Below are 15435 nucleotides of genomic sequence, written 5' to 3'. Positions count from 1 at the left end.
AGTTTTATTTTTAGTGACAGAAAGATACAGGTTCAAATTCTAAGCTTGCCACTTTCTAAATATAACCTTGAGCAATTAACTTGGCTTGTCTGAGGACAGTTTCCTCACCATTAAAAGGGAATAATAATAATACTCCACCAAGCATTAAATGACTTACTTCCAGTGAGAGCAAGCTAAGAAAACTAACTTTCCCAAATGAACAACTAGAAAATAGTTTTTTAAAGTATTCTGTTGGGAAGCTTAGTAGAGCCAATAAGACAGTGAATAATTAAAGAGACAAAATCTCAGAAAAGAAAGAAACCCAGGGTGGGGGCCTCTTTTCCCCACCAGTGTCTGCTTGTTCTGGAAGAGGGTACCTGTGAGAAAGGTAGAAGTGAGCATAACTTTCCATTGACTCACATGAAAATAATTAGAGTTCAGAGTCTCTTTGCAGCAGGGATTCTGAAAGACAGCTCCTTAGGTATAATAGTGAATCAGAAGTAGACCAGTCCTCCCAGGAACTGAAGCCTTGCTTCAAATCATCTTAATCCAAAGGTAAAAAAAAGAGAAAAAAAGGAGCACACACAGGTGGGACCAAATAACAGTACAATAGAATTTAGATTCAAGTTATCCGTAATTTCGTTAAGTAAAAATGGACTAATTGCTACAATTAAAAGACATAGATTGACAGAGTTGCATAAAATATGTGTGTATTCTAAACATTATGAGCCAAACCTAAAATATAGCCAAACCTAAAGTCTGGAATTAAAAGTCTGAAAAACAATGTACTGGGATGCCTGGCTGGCTCAGCGGTTAAGTGTCTGCCTTGGGCTCAGGGCGTGATCCCGGGGTCCTGGGATCGAGTCCCACATCAGACTCCCTGCATGGAGCCTGCTTCTCCCTCTGCCTGTGTCTCTGCCTCTCTCTGTGTCTCTCATGAATAAATAAATAAAATCTTTTTTAAAAAATGTACCACTCAAATACTAAACAGTGTGGTTTTAAAATAGGCCCTTGGATTCTTTGAAACTACTCCCTTCAAAGGTAAGGCCTAATTCCCCTCTTCTGGAGAATAAGTTGCACTTAATGACTCACTTCTAATGAATAGAATGTGGCAGAAGTGAAAGTGTGCAATTTAGCCTAGGTCATAAAATTTGTTGTGGCTTCCTCCTTGGCCTCTCTCCCTCAGATTGCTTGCTCTGTGGGAAGCCAGCTTCGAAATCATGAGGACACTCAGGCAGCCTATTGGAGAAGTCCATGTGATGAGGAACCACAGCTTCCTGTCAACAGCCAATATGAAACCAAGGCCTGCAGTCAAAAGCCATGTGAGTGAGCCATCTTGGAAGTAGGTTGTCCCCATTCAAGCCTTCAGCCCCATTCAAGTCTCATGAAGGTGCAGCTCCACTTGATATCTTGACTGCAACCTCCTGAGACACTAAGCTTCTTCTATGTCCCTGGCTCCCTTTAAACTATTAGAAGCAATAAATGTTGGTTGTTTTAAGCTACCAAGTTTTAGGGGTACTTTGTTAGTCAGGAATAAATAACTAATATACTAATCAAAAGAAAGCTGGTAAGAACTACATTAATATGATAAAAAATATATATATATACTTTAAGTCAAAAAGAAATATTTTGGAAAAGTGGTGTAATTTAACAGATAATTATAATAATACATAAATTTGTATCACCTAATAATATAGCCTAAAAATGTATAAAGCAAAAATTGATGGAATTATAAAAAATAAGAAGCAGATGCACATTCACACTGGAACATTTAAAAAATATACCTCTATGTAACTGATAGAACCAGAAGACCAAAAAAATGATATAAAAATTTTGAACAACCCAGTTAAAAATGTATGTAATTGAATATGCAACAACTGCAAGCCACACATTCTTTTCAAATACACATGGAAAATTTTCAAAATTGCTGAACCGTAAAGCAACTCAACAAATTTCAAAAGAATGGCATCACACAAAATATACTGGATGACCACAGATCAAGGCATAATAAAAAGATAACTATAAAATTCCCATAAATTTGGAAAATACAAAATATGCTTCTAAATAACCTCTGGATCAAAGAAAAGATCACAATGGAAGTTAGAAAATATTTTGAATTTAATGATATGAAAATATTTGTTGAATTTAACTAAAGTCATACATTAGAGGGAAATACATAGACGTAAGTACATATATGAGGAAGAACAAAGACTGAAAATCAGTGATCTAAGGATCCATCTCAATAAGTTAGTAAAATAATAGCAACTTAAACTCCTCAAAAATAGAAAAAACTAATGAAAAGAGCAAAAAATGAGGGACAGAAGACTAACATATAATAGGATCAACAAAGTAAAAATTGATTCTTTGAAAGGCTAATGAAATTAATAAACCCTAGGGAAACCTTATTAAGAAAAAAGTCATAAATCAGTAATACCAGGATTGGAAAGGGTGATATATAACTACTGCTCCTATACACTTTTCAAATATAAGAGAATATTAAGTATAATCTTTCAGATTGGAATTCTGTGATCCATTCACAATGATGGTTATCTTCTTTAACTTGGCAAATGCCCACTGATGTCGTTGTGAAGTCAAAAGACATTTGGCTTCAGGATTTAATGCTCTATAAAAATCAGTAGCAAATAACCTTAATTTTATATCACAATGAAACTTTATGGGATACAAACTCTATTGTTATAAAAAAAAATTGACTCTCTAAGAAATTCACAAGACTCCCCAAATTCCACAGTCTTCACAGCCTCTTTCCACTTCCTGCTCAAACAGAAGAGAATGGCACATAGAGCCATTCTTAGTGGAATTAGAAGTCAGAGTGAATTATTTTTACTTGCCCAATTCCTATGAAAAATAAAATATTTCAGTGATTTAATTTCTTACTGTAAACCTGGCCTGATCTTGAAGCAGTGCTTCCATACCACTATTATTGAACATACCATTAGGAGTTCCTTATTTTTTGCAATTGGAATTGCATGTTAAAGGGGATAAACTGGGATCCCTGGGTGGCGCAGCGGTTCGGCGCCTGCCTTTGGCCCAGGGCGCGATCCTGGAGACCTGGGATCGAATCCCACGTCGGGCTCCCGATGCATGGAGCCTGCTTCTCCCTCTGCCTATGTCTCTGCCTCTCTCTCTCTTTCTGTGTGACTATCATAAATAAATAAAAATTAAAAAAAAATAAATGAATAAATAAATAAAGGGGATAAACTAAAACCACCGTGTGACCCTGGCTGCTATCTCATCTGCAATTCTACACCTGAAAGTGACTACTTAAAGAATATTGTGATTACAATGGGTAGAATGCTATTTATACCCTCAACCAGAGTTATTTTAGAAACAGGACAATAGTAAGTGAATCACATGTTTTATCTTTTAGGGAAAATATGAAGTCCATGTTCTCCATTTATAAAAAGAAACAGAAAAAGAAAAAATTCTTTACCTACAAAGCTTTCTGCTGAGGAATGCCTTAATGATATTATCATTGTGATACCATTTAATAAGTGGCTTAAGAAGACCTAATATTGCAGGCAACATTGTCAAAGACCATTATAATTATCTACAGTTGGTTCTGGGTGATTATCTGGCTTTTGGCTGTCCTTTTTCCTGGCTTTTCTTCTTTCTCTTTCCAAATCCTGCTTTGGGACCATCTAACTGCTCAGTAGCACTTCTCTAAGTGAGCTGGTAGGAAATGATGGAGATAAAATTTAGGTTTTTCTATGTATACATATATTTAATTCATGGAAGATTTTTGAAGGAAAGAGCTCAGCTGTAAAGTGAGATTTGAAGAACTCTGGGGTGTTTAACAACATTTCCTGTCTTTATCTCATAGCAACTATGAATGCACTGATTTGACCACCTTTATTAGACCCTCCAAGCAAATTCCACATATATAGACTTTTTCTAAGTCCTAAGTCTGTAACAAAGAGTTGGTCACTGCTCCAGCCCACATTTGCTCCTCTCTGTTGTCATCTCTGATGGATTCTTCTAACTTGAGGGCATACACAGTTCAAACCGACAAATACAAGAACCAAATGCTGTGCTGTAAAATTTATTTTTTCAGTTTGATCACCTGGGTGTTTGACGTGTCTTTTGCCCTCTTTGAGAGCCTTTGCTATCTGGATTCTTGGCTGGCTTCCTCTGTCCAGTGACAAGCAGTGTATGGCTTTGCTTCTCCATAATCCTCATAATCAACACTTCCATTTATCATAACAAAGTACATTCACCAACACTCTTGTGTGGAGCACTTTACTTACTTTTCAGAAATCAGTGGAAGGGTAAACAGATTCCTGCTGGATCCCATATTCAGAGCTTATCGGTAACCCAAGGAGAGAACACACTAGGACTTTCTTTTGGAAGTGTCAACGCTTTAGACATATCAGAGCAGGATTTTATCTCTATGTCCAATCCAATATAAAAATTATCTCTTGAGCTGCACATGAGTGGCTCAGTTGGTAAAGTGTCCAATCTTGACTTTGGCTCAGATTGTGATCTCAGGACTCTCAGATCAAGCCCCACATCAGCTCCACTCTGAACAAGAAACCTGCTTAAGATTCTCTCTGTCCTTCCTCTCTCCCTAATCCTTCTATAAAAAATAATTTTAATTAAATTTTAAAAATAATATTATCTCTTGGGGGTTGGTGCTTGAGTGACTGAGTTGGTGAAGGGTCTGTTTTTGCTCAGGTCATGATCCTGGGGTACTGGGATGGAGCCCGGAGTTGGGTCCCCTGCTCAGCAGGGAGCCTGCTTCTCCCTCTGCCCTTCCATCCCTCATGCTCATTCTCTCTCTCTTTCTCTCAAATAAATAAATAAAATCTCTTTAAAAATTTTAAAATTATCTCTTGGAAGGAAGATATTATTCTTCCAGATGGGTTGGAAACTGAATAGAAAAAGCTTTAACTCCACACCAGACCTGATATTACTTCCCTTTTGTATCATTCTGAATTACTGTAACCCAGCTAATGTAACTAGGGTTTTTTGATATCTCTTTTGTTGAAAACAGGAAAGAAAAGGGTGCCTGTCTGGCCAATCAGAAGAGCATGTGACTCTTGATCCTGGGGTCACAAGTTTGAGTCCCACATTAGATATAGAGATTACTTAAAAAAAAAAAAAAAGAACTTAAAAAAAAAGAGTATGCAAACAGGAAAAAAAGTTTTCACAATCTTACTTGAAGCAAAATTTCAATGTGAATATTCAGCCATATGAAAGGTTCCAAATTTTCCAACTTCACATTAGACTTATGGCAGTATTTTACTCCCCCCCCCCACATCTCCTGTTATCAACAAAGCAAAGAAGAAATGGGATTCCTATCAGTATATGTTGTCATGTGTTAAATCGTCCAGATAAAAAGTGCTATGAACTGAATTGTATCCTCTCAAAATTCAAATGTTGAATCCTTAACCCCCAGTGTGACTATATTTGGGAATCAGGCCTTTAAGGAGGAAATTAAGGTTACGTGATGTTGTAAATGTTGGGACCCTAATCCAATATGACTAGTGCCCTTATAAGAAGAGAGATACCAGGGATACATGCACATAGAGGAAAAGCTATCTGAGAACACAGCAAAAAGGTGCTATCTGAAAGCCAAGGAAAGAGGCCTCAGGAAAAAACAAACATGTTAACACCTTGATCTTGGATATCCAGCCTCAAAAACAGTGAGAAAATAAATTTCTATTGTTTAAGCCACTTAGCCCATAGTGTTTTGTTATGGCATCCCTAGAAGACTAATACATCAGTCAAAAATATCTTCATGAAGAAAACTGAGGAAGTCAAGCCTGCAAACTTAAAAAAAATATTTTTAATTTATTCATTTGAGAAAGAGAGAGAGAGGAAAAGGGAGCACAAATGGGGGGAGGGTCAGAGGGAAAGGGAGAAGCAGACTCCCTGCCCAGAAGGAAGCTCCACATGGGGCTCGACCCCAGGATCCCAAGATCATGACCTGAACCAAAGGCAGACACTTAACGGTTTGAGCCACCCAGTGCCCCAGTCCTTCAAACTTTTGATCAAATTTATCTTTTTTGGAATCTGTGGATTTAATTGGATTGCTTTGGACAAAAATGATTTAGTCATCTTTTTAAAATAGTAATATCAAAGCACCAATTAGCACAACTTTGTTCTCTCAGAGTTCAAATAAAAAATTACCTGATTAGTGGGGTAATTTTTTATGATTCAACACTATGCTAGCTATCTGGTGGAATTTGGGGCATATGATTTGAATTAGAAACATCTAAAGAAAGAAATTCACCAATATCATAACTTCGGTTGTATTATGTTGACTGTTCTATGGGCTATAGCTTTCTCCTTCTTATCCATATCTTCCAAATTTTCTTCAGTGTTCTAGTATTTCCTTTATAGTGGAAAACTAAAATATAGTGGACTTGAAAACATTACATGTATGTATGTAATTTTTATTCACATAGTATTTTTAAGCCAATTACACTTTTCATGCTTTACATATTTTGTATATTTATATTACAGATATAGATGGAAATAGTGTGCTATAATGCCATCCCTCAGTTTATCTAGAGGGTTAGGAATAGCCACTTGGGGAAGGATTATGAAAGAAGAAAAAAATAACTGTGGCAGCAATGACATGAGAAAAAACTATGACAAAAGAGAATAGAGCATGTTTGGACAAATGTGCAGTTTGTTGTGCCACTAGTGTGGTGAGGATACATGTATTGTGTAAATTAAGGCTGGATAGACTAGAAACTGATGACTGAAAATCATAAATGCCATGTTAAGGAGTTTAAACTTTATTCAGCAACAGTGGAATACATAAATGATGGCATGGGTGGTGGTGTGAAGGCTTACTGACTGGAGCTTGGGAGACAAAAGCTATAAAATAGTCCTTGACAGAGATGCTGTAGGTCTTGAGGACAGAGGGAATAGAGAAAAGAGGATAAAAAAAAATGACATTGCATACAGGGAATGGGTGGGACTTAGAAGTATGTTGGATATGATGAAGAAGGAAAATCACAAAGTCATGATGTTGAGAAGGTCCCAGTTCAAAAGATTGTAAGAGCAGTAGCTCTGTAACGCAATATAGGGAACCCAGGGGGAAGAATAGTAAGTTTTGGTTTGGATAAATGATGAATTAATGTTGATCTCTTATGGAAATGTCCAAATGCTATTTGATAACACAGGGTAGGAGCTTAGGAGCAAACTACAAGAGAATGGTTCTCCTTTCTAGGAATGAAAGTATAAACATATCATAAGAAAGAACCAAGGATGAGCCTTTGAGAAGCCCCTCAATTATGGGGCTGGATGTAGAAGAAAGCAAGCAGCCATGGGGGCTGAGGGATAAAAAAGCAGAAATAGTGCAGCTAGATGGAAGAAGAATATGATTATATAGAAGGTGTTGATAAAGGCTTGTCATATGCTTGCTATAGCATGAACATACTTGCTGGTTTGGCCTAACTGAATAAACAGGCTTCAATAACCAAGGAAACCATTTTACTCCCAGAATCAACAATAGGATGGTGCCTTGCTGTCTAGGATAAGATGGGGCTGGCTATTCATGCTAAGACCCTTCCTTCCTGCTTCTTGACCTGTAACTTGGCCTCCCTGTAGCTGTCTTATCTTCAACTCATGGGGAACATAGTCCAGTTAAGAGGAAACTACTTCTCTCTTCTCCAGGCACCTCCTCTGATTTCTATTATCTCTTATCAGCTGTAATACTATCCAAGGTTGTGATTCCAGACAGCAGAGGCTTGGACATTCTCTCTCTAAGACCAGAGGTTATCCAAACAGCCAATGGGCAAAGAGTAATACCTCACAATTAATAATAATCAAAAGCATTAACAGCTAAAATGGAGACTTCCCTGACCACTCAAGAACACAACTCTGTTGATTGATCTCACTTTAAATTTGTGACTGCTAACCTCTAATGGGCAATCCTATGACAGATGCCTTTCATTCTTTTCCCTGTTCTCCTACATTACTACTAGCTAACATTTTTTTTTCTTCTACTTTCTAATCTCCTACACCCCCCAACTTTCCCATAATTCTCAGAGATGACATTTGTAGAGATATTAGAAGCAATCACCATCAGCATTCCACCATCAAATACAAATTATAACTTCATTCAGCACCAAACTCTGCATTTTTTAGCTACATTGAATTTATATCATTGCTGAATCAAAATACAGTTCCTTCACCTGGATCCCAAACCCTTTCAGCAGCTCATTTTGCTTCTGTTATTATCCCCTCTTTATTGGAACACTTCCATCAGCACAGAGACATGTTCTGATGTTTCACATTAACTTTTCAGAGTCTCAGCTCCAGCAGTAAGAATTTTCTAAACACTTAGGTTCTTCCAACAACACTGTCCTTGAGTCACCCTCTTGTTTCTACTTGATTTTATTTGACACAGTACAAATGAAACCACAGTTGTGCATTTAGTCCTTGCTTTATCCAATTATTCTGTCATTAACTTATGGACAAAATGCACTTCCTAAATCTTGGCTAGCCTCTAGATAATGGTACCAATTGATGGGAAAAGACAAATAATATCAATTCCTTATTTGTTAACAACAATTTGGAACTTAGTCACTAAAACCATCTTTATTTTAAAATGAGTGAAGCCTGGGAAAGAAGCAAGAATATTGTTGTAAGAATGAGAAAATTATACCTGAAGGATAAAGTACTAACCCTATTAAAAATGGGGATGTAATAAAACTGAAGAACAACTTAATGGTCTTTTAAAAGTAGGAGAATATTCAGAGGACAACAAATCTTATCAATTCCATTAATAACAAAGGCAAAAATAGGTTTTGATAAAAGCATCAGAGGCTTTGTTTATTATTTGTGATTTTTTTTATAAATTTATTTTTTATTGGTGTTCAATTTGCCAACATATAGAATAATACCCAGGGGCAGCCCTGGTGGCTCAGCGGTTTAGCACTGCCTTCAGCCCAGGGCCTGATCCTGAAGACCCGGGATCAAGTCCCATGTCAGGGTCCCTGCATGGAGCCTGCTTCTCCCTCTCCCTCTGCCTGTGTCTCTGCCTCACTCTCTCTCTCTCTCTCTGTCTCTCATGAATAAACAAAATCTTTAAAAAAAAAAAAAAAAGAATAACACCCAGTGCTCATCCCATCAAGTGCCCCCGCTCAGTGCCCGTCACCCTGTCACCCCCACCCCCACCCACCTACCCTTCCACCACCCCTAGTTTGTTTCCCAGAGTTAGGAGTCTCTCATGTTCTGTCTCCCTTTCTGATATTTCCCACTCATTTTTTCTCCTTTCCCCTTTATTCCCTGTCACTATTTTTTATATTCCCCAAATGAATGAGACCATATAATGTTTGTCCTTCTCCGATTGACTTATTTCACTCAGCATAATACCCTCCAGTTCCATCCACATTGAGGCAAATGGTGGGTATTTGTCATTTCTATTGGCTGAGTATATTCCGTTGTATACATAAACCACATCTTCTTTATCCATTCATCTTTCGATGGACACTGAGGCTCCTTCCACAGTTTGGCTATTGTGGACATTACTGCTAGAAACATCGGGGTGCAGGTGTCCCGGCGTTTCATTGCATCTGTATCTTTGGGGTAAATCCCCAGCAGTGCAATTGCCGAGTTGTAGGGCAGGTCTATTTTTAACTCTTTGAGGAACCTCCATACAGTTTTCCAGAGTGGCTGCACCAGTTCACATTCCCACCAACAGTGCAAGAGGGTTCCCTTTTCTCCACATCCTCTCCAACATTTGTTGTTTCCTGCCTTGTTAATTTTCCCCATTCTCACTGGTGTGAGGTGGGATCTCATTGTGGTTTTGATTTGTATTTCCCTGATGGCATGTGATGTGGAGCATTTTCTCATGTGCTTATTGGCCATGTCTATGTCTTCCTCTGTGAGATTTCTCTTCATGTCTTTTTCCCATTTCATGATTGGATTGTTTGTTTCTTTGCTGTTGAGTTTAATAAGTTCTTTATAGATCTTGGAAACTAGCCCTTTATCTGATATGTCATTTGCAAATATCTTCTCCCATTCTGTAGGTTGTCTTTTAGTTTTGTTGACTGTATCTTTTGCAGTGCAAAAGCTTTTTATCTTGATTCAGTCCCAATAGCTCATTTTTGCTTTTGTTTCTTTTGCCTTAGTGGATGTATCTTGCAAGAAGTTACTGTGGCTGAGTTCAAAAAGGGTGTTGCCTGTGTTCCCCTCTAGGATTTTGATGGAATCTTGTCTCACATTTAGATCTTTCATCCATTTTGAGTTTATCTTTGTGTATGGTGCAAGAGAGTGGTCTAGTTTCATTCTTCTGCACGTGGATGTCCAATTTTCCCAGCACCATTTATTGATATTATTTGTGATTGAAATGCATTACCAAATAAGTTTTAGAATCACTTTTACTAAAATAGATATGTTCATGTAAAATGTAACTGCCTCATTTAGGAAGGATTCAGGAATGGCTGTTCTTGAAGTCAGTGGAAAGTAATAAATTACCTCTACAAGACTCTTTTACTGAAATGGCTCTTACTAATTCTGAAATGTTTTGTACTGCCATATCATGGTTATTTTTTCTTTAGTCAAATAAAAATTTATGTTTCCTCAAGCTATGATAAAGAGTTTCAGAAACCTGGTAACAGAAATGTAATAGAAGTACTTCCACTTTGCAAGCCTTTCCGTGTTCTTTACTTTGTTAAATGAGTAAAACCTTCTGTAAATGCTGTGATACATACCACAAAGCCCTCTTGGACTTGTGTTTGGTGGTTCGTTTTTTGTTTTTTGGGGTTCTTTGCCTCTTTTTTTCTGTCTCTCTTCTTTTATAAGACAATGTGGTAAACTCCATCAGTATATAACTATTTTTAACATTTAAAAAACTACGAATGTTCTTCAACACAATAACCAGCAAAGAAATTGAATCAGTAATCAAAAAACTCCCAATAAACAAAAGTCCAGAACCAGATGGAGTCACAGGTGAATTCTGCCAAACATTTAAAGAAGAGTTAATACCTATTCTTCTAAAACTATTTCAAAAAATAGAAAAGGAAGAAAAACTTCCAAATTCATTCTGTGAAACAAGCATTACCCTGTGTGCCAAAACTGGATAAAGACACCACTAAAAAAGAGAAATACAGGCCAATATCCCTGATGAACATAGATGCCAAAATCCTCAACAAAATACTAGCAAACTGATACAAATATTCATTTAAAAAAATCATTCACCATAATCAAATGGGTTTATTCCTGGGTTGCAAGGATGGTTCAGTATCCACCAATCAGTGTGATATTTCATATCAAAAAGTGAAAGGATAAGAATAATATGATCATTTCAATAAATACAGAAAAAGTATTTGATAAAGTACAACACCCATTCATGATAAAAATTCTCAACAAAGTAGGGAATATAGGGAACATAGCTCAACATAATAAAGACCATATAGGATAAAGTCACAGCTAACATCATCCTTAATGGAGAAAAACAGAGAGCTTTTCCCCTAAGGTCAGGGAAAGACAAGGGTATCCACTCTTTCCACTTTTATTCAACATATTACTAGAGGTCCTAGCCATAGCCACCAGACAATAAAAAGAAATAAAAGACATTCAAATTGGCAATAAAGAAGTAAAACTTTCACTATTTGCAGATGATATAAAACTCTACATAGAAAAAAAAAAAAACTCTACATAGAAAACCTGAAAGACTCCACCAAGAAAACTACAAGAGCTAGGAAAGAAATTTAGAAAAGTCACAGGATACAAAATCAACGTATAGAAATCTGTTGCATTTCCATACAGCAATAATGAAGCAGCAAAAAAAGATATTAAGAAAATATTCCCTTTTACAATTGCATCAGAAATAAGATACCTAGGACTAAACCTAACCAAAGAGGAGAAACACCTGTACTCTGAAAACTATAAAACAATGATGAAAGAAATTGAAGACAATGCAAAATAATGGGAAGACTTCCATGCTCACAGATTGGAAGGACAAATATTGTTAAAACGTCTATACTATTCAAAGCGATCTTAATGTAATCCCTATCAAAATACCAACAGCATTCTTCACAGAACTAGAACAAACAGTGCTAAAATTTGTAAGGTATTCTATATATATACTTACTGTATATATACTTTATATATATATTCTATATATATGTGTGTGTGTATATATATATAAAATATATATATATACTCTCTCTATATATATATTCCACTATATATAATGGAATCTTATCTGGTCATAAAAGATAATGAAATCTTGCCATTTGCAATGACATGGATGGAACTAGAGAGTATAATACTAAACAAAATAAGTCAAACAAAGAAAGACAAACACCATATGGTTTTACTCATATGTGGGATTTAGGAAACAAAGCAAATGATCAAAGAGGGGAAAAGGGAAAGAGACAAATCAAGAAACAGACTTTAATTATAGAGAACAGATGGTTATCAGAAAGGAGGTGGGTAGAGGGATGGGTTAAATAGGTGATGGGGATTAAGGAGTGCACTTGTGATGACAGCTCATCACCTGGTGTTACATGGAAGTGTTGAGTCACTATATTGTGCACCTGAAACTAATATAAAACTGTATGGTAACGCCCTAGAATAAAAAAACAACTATGCATGTTTTTTTTTTATTAATTGCACAAATACCACAAAATGGTATTAAGTACTGCATAGTGTGAATCTTCAACTCATATTATTTTTTACTGTATAATAGTCATGAGTATGAAGAATACATTTGACCCCAATTAAACCTGCTCCCCATTTTTATTAGGCTCTAAAAGTCTAGGTACAATGTTCTATTTCTATAGATATGAAGGCATAGACTTAGGAGGAAATTTCATGTTTCTGTCATGTTTATGTTTCTATCTGTGTTTCAGTCATGTAGAGGAGTTGAACCTCTATGCTCTGATGTATGTGATGTATTTTTAAATGACAAAATATGGAAAAATTGAATACCTGTTAAAACCTACTAACCATGAGAAAGTCAGAACACACCATGAATTACAGAAGAAACTCAATGAATCATCTGGATAATGTGGGCAAAAAAGCCACATTTACATGAAATATCCAAGTAATTCCAACTTTGGGGATTTGTTTACCTAGATATGGCACTTCCACATAGTGCCTTATAGATCCAGATAATGTCTTCAGTAGTAGAAATTTTTTCATCCTTTCAGGGTGATTTTTAAAATCTTTTATAAACAATTAGCAGTCATTTGGAGTGAAATATGATAATTAAAAACAACTTTCTAAGTTGTGTTTCACATTTCTGAGACCAAATCAAAGTGTAACCTAACAGTTAAAGTATTGTCTTATCCTGGCTCATGGCTGTCCCTGGTGGTAACTGAGTGATGTCCACTCTGCTGGAATAGGGAATAAATGGTAAGGGTGAATTTGAAGGGCATTATTTTGTATGTGTTTCAGTTTCTTTGTTCTAGAATTGTTTAAGTCTTATTCTCTTTTTTTAGTCATATTTCTTTCTTTTTGACCAAAAAAAAGTAGATCCGGATGTATTTTCTTAAGAATTTCTCTGGCATCTCATGATTGCTGCCAGCCTTGCATAGTATCACAAAGCCATAGTTAGATATTAGTGTTCTGTGAACAGGAAAGGGAAGTAGGAGTCTCCTGGCCTCAGCTTGCCAAGCAGCTCTCAGGTACAGTATCTTTTGTCTCTCTCTCTCTTTTTCCCCCCTTTGCATTTGTTTTGTTTTCTAAATTCCACAAATGAGTGAAACCATATTGTATTTGTCTTTCACTGCCTGACTTATTTTGCTTAGTATAATACTCTCTACCTTCATTCATGGTATTGCAAATAGCAAGATTTCATTCTTTTTTATGTCTGGGTAATATTCCATTGTATGTATATACCACTTCTTCTTTACCCATTCATCAGTTGATGGACACTTGGGCTATTTCCATAATTTGGCTATTGTAGATAACGCTTCTATAAACACCAGGGTGCATGTATCCTTTTGAATTAGTATTTTTGTATTCTTTGTGTAAATACCTAGTAGTAGTACAATTGCTGGATGGTAGGGTAGTTCTAGTTTTAACTCTTTGAGGAACCTCCATACTGTTTTCCACAGTGGAAACCAGTATGCAACCAGCTTTGGAACACTTTTAATGTATATCCGTCTTCACTGTCAGTACTTTCTTCCTTCTAATTTAAGCCTAATTTAAATCCTTAGGACTGTTTCCTCTTGTGAAGTGAAAATAGCAAATGGCTTTGATCTTTTGGGTGAGAATTCTTCAAAGCCTAGAAAACCACTTTTTAATCATTACTAGTCTTCATTGTCCTGTATTCATGTGATCTTGAGATATTTTAAATTAATCTCTAAAAATCTTCCATCTCCAGGCAAAACTGGTAGTAAACCAGCAACCCTGATGTTGGAGTGCATGTTAAAACGTTGCTCTGACTCAAAGAATTGGAATGTATTTTACCATTGAGGATAAACTCTGTGAAAACACCTCCATGATCAAGATAAAAGATGAAAAAGAAAAGTATCTTTGGGCCCTAGGGATAATTAGATCTGATGGTATCTGCAGCAACTTGCAAATGTGAACATTTTTAAGGGCAACAACAGGACTGGAATATAGCAGCCCAGTAAGAACTGCACCTGAAAATATTCCTATCCATTTGGTGCAAATCAACAGTGAAACATAGATATTGAGTACATTTTTAAATTTATATCAAGTGCCTGCTTCTTTCTATAGCTGATTTTTGTTTTTTATTTAATCTGTGTATTCTCTGGCTGCTACTGCTACAATGGATGCTGCTGCTTGGCATGCAAATGTCAAGAATCAACTACCCAAAGTAAAGAGGAAGAAGAGAACCATGAAGCTTTACATATCTATCACTCAATAGGGCTTGTGATAATATTTAAAAGAGAAGACTGTCTGCCAAACTAATGCATAAAAGGTGATGATAAAGCTTTCTACTATCAGATACAATGTCATGTAAACAAAAAGTGTTGGGCACAAGAATAAAATCAGGAACATGAAAGTCTCCTGGGAGATATAGCAGCAATGGGGCAATGTGTGCAGCAACTGTAGCAATGTGATAGAAGCAGGATAATACTGCATGTGTTCATGAAGAAACAAGCCCTCTTAATGCACCTTTCTCAAAACAATTCTTTCCATCTTCTGTGACACCACCTTGTCCTAGATAGTCTGCTTACTCTTTTAATCTATAGCCAGCCCCCTAACTGAAAGCCTTCTTTAACATCACAGTCTCATCCCTCTCCTATGATCTGTTTATATTTTCACTCCTAGAATGAACTATGGTTTAGTCTCTAGCTATCGCTCAAACTCTGGGCCTTGTATTTCTAATTGCCATCTAGAATTCTCCATAGAGACAGACATTTTAAGAGACTGTAAGGTTGAATGAATTCTGTAGTAATGAGGCAATCCTCTCATCAACTAAAAAATAGTAAACAAATATAAGCAGTCTATACCTCAAGGTATATGTTCATGTATTTTTTTTATAGATTCTAAATA

General features: G+C 36.3%; 1 long non-coding RNA gene across 1 annotated transcript in view; it reads left to right on the top strand.

The window, feature by feature from the left end:
• Positions 1–1180: 1180 nt before the first annotated feature.
• LOC121487200 overlaps positions 1181–15435 on the top strand; it is a 148023-nt gene continuing 133768 nt past the window's right edge. Inside the window, exon 1 of the long non-coding RNA XR_005986790.1 lies at positions 1181–1301. This is a non-coding gene — a long non-coding RNA (uncharacterized LOC121487200). The remainder of the gene's footprint in view (positions 1302–15435) is intronic.

The sequence above is a fragment of the Vulpes lagopus genome, chromosome 3, assembly GCF_018345385.1.
Source record: "Vulpes lagopus strain Blue_001 chromosome 3, ASM1834538v1, whole genome shotgun sequence".
Classification (NCBI taxonomy): Eukaryota; Metazoa; Chordata; class Mammalia; order Carnivora; family Canidae; genus Vulpes; species Vulpes lagopus.
The sequence above is the reverse complement of the archived record's forward strand: the minus strand, read 5'-3'. Positions and strand labels throughout refer to the sequence as shown.